Raw genomic sequence first — 2185 nt, 5'->3', positions numbered from 1 at the left:
TCAAGCGCAGAGGGCCCAACTGCCCTCAAATGCCTGAATTAATTTAGAAACGAGCGCCATTGAAAGTCTTCTTAAGAAGCAAGGAATGTTCAGAGATAGTAAAAGTCAGTGAAATATCCTAAAGCATATATCTAGCTTTTTTAAAAAATGTACCTTAAAACTAATCCAGATAAATGAAGGGCCAGGAAAAGGTTTTGTGTTGGTGTTTTTCAGCTTCTTGATAACATAAAAATCTTTTAAAATGCAATCATTCCTTTAGGTGTTCAAACATCTTTTTAGCTACTAATTTAGAATCATGACCAGTCAAAATTGCTATTTTTGAACTTCTAAATGATATCAATTTTTACTTAAGTTAAAACTACTTTCTTGATTCTCTCTTATGCAGATGTAGGTCCTAAGAATGGGCTTCCAAGGTGGTGCAGTTGGTAAAGAATCCATCTTCTAATGCAAGAGACACAGGTTCAATCCTTGGGTCAGGAAGATCCCCTAGAGAAGGAAATGGCAACCCACTCCAGTATTCTCGCAAGGAGAATCCCATGGACAGAGGAGCCTGGCAGGATACAGTCCATGGGCTCGCAAAGAGTCAGACACGACTGAGGATGCACACACTAGGTCCTAAGATTATAGTTCACAGAGTGCATTTTTAGTTACTAACTCAAATATTAGTTTGAGTTTTATTTTGAAACCTATTGACACTTGAGGTGTCAGAGAGTTTGAAAAGGATTCTCTATCTTAACCTCATAGTATTCCTGAAAAGTAAAAATGTGATAATTTTACCTTTCTGATTCTTTACCACCAAAGAAAAAGAGGTAACTGATGGGCCTACAGGCCTACAGCTAGAACACTAGGTCTGTAAACAGTGCTGGGCTTTCAACCCCAGTTTATAAAATCAAAGAACTGATGCGTGGCCACTTTTTTTTTTTACTAAACTATCAGCATTTTTTCATTATTTTCAAGTGGTATGATCAATTAAAATAGCTCAATTTTTTAAAATGCTACATTATGGTGATCTGTTTATAGTTTATAGACAACTGTTTACAGCTGTCTTTATGTGTGCTTTTGATAGTTAACAATTGAAAATCATAATTAAAGACCCTCAGAGCATCTGAAGATATTGTTGTTAGAAAATGGCAAATAAGGCCTTGCAGACGCCGCCACCCCAGAGCCTCCTTTGCTGTCTAGCCATGGTCAACCCCACCGTGTTCTTCGACATCGCTGTTGACGGCGAGCCCTTGGGCCGCGTCTCTTTTGAGCTGTTTGCTGACAAAGTTCCAAAGACAGCAGAAAACTTTCGTGCTCTGAGCACTGGAGAGAAAGGATTTGGTTATAAAGGTTCCTGCTTTCACAGAATAATTCCAGGATTTTTGTGCCAGGGTGGTGACTTCACACGCCATAATGGTACTGGTGGCAAGTCCATCTATGGCGAGAAATTTGATGATGAGAATTTCATTCTGAAGCATACAGGTCCTGGCATCTTGTCCATGGCAAATGCTGGCCCCAACACAAACGGTTCCCAGGTTTTCATCTGCACTGCCAAGACTGAGTGGTTGGATGGCAAGCATGTGGCCTTTGGCAAAGTGAAAGAGGGCATGCATATTGTGGCAGACATGGAGCGCTTTGGGTCCAGGAACGGCAAGACCAGCAAGAAGATCACCATTGCTGACTGTGGACAGATCTAATAAATTTGACTCGTGTTTTACTTAACCACCAGACCATTCCTTCTGTAGCCCAGGAGAGCACCCCTTCACCCCATCTGCTCGAAATATCCTATGATCTTTGTGCTCTTGCTACAGTTCTTTGGGTTCCATGTTTTCCTTATCCCCCTCCAAGTTTAGCTGGATTGCAAAGTTAAATTTATGATTGTGAAATAAAAACTAAACAATTATCTGTCTTTGTTTGCATTAAGAAAAAAGAAAGAAAGTGGCATATAAGTATTTCATTCCCTTCTGGGCAAAGTAAACCAGGTTCTTCATTATCCAAGCTATCTAACTATCTCATCCTCTGTCACCCACTTCTCCTCCTGCCTTCAATCTTTCCCAGCATCACAGTCTTCCCCAATGAGTCAGTTCTTCGCATCAGGTGGCCAGAGTATCGGAGTCTCAGCTTCAGCTTCAGCATCAGCCCTTCCAGTAAATATTCAGGGTTGATTTCCTTTAGGATGGACTGGTTGGATCTCCTTGCAGTC

At 40.9% G+C, this 2185-nt stretch overlaps 1 pseudogene; it reads left to right on the top strand.

Moving 5' to 3' along the window:
• The first annotated feature begins 1182 nt into the window (after window positions 1–1182).
• LOC138446109 (peptidyl-prolyl cis-trans isomerase A pseudogene) lies at window positions 1183–1799 on the top strand (annotated as a pseudogene).
• The last annotated feature ends 386 nt before the right edge of the window (window positions 1800–2185 follow it).

This window comes from Ovis canadensis, chromosome 9 (assembly GCF_042477335.2).
Source record: "Ovis canadensis isolate MfBH-ARS-UI-01 breed Bighorn chromosome 9, ARS-UI_OviCan_v2, whole genome shotgun sequence".
NCBI classification, from domain to species: domain Eukaryota; kingdom Metazoa; phylum Chordata; class Mammalia; order Artiodactyla; family Bovidae; genus Ovis; species Ovis canadensis.
The sequence above is the reverse complement of the archived record's forward strand: the minus strand, read 5'-3'. Positions and strand labels throughout refer to the sequence as shown.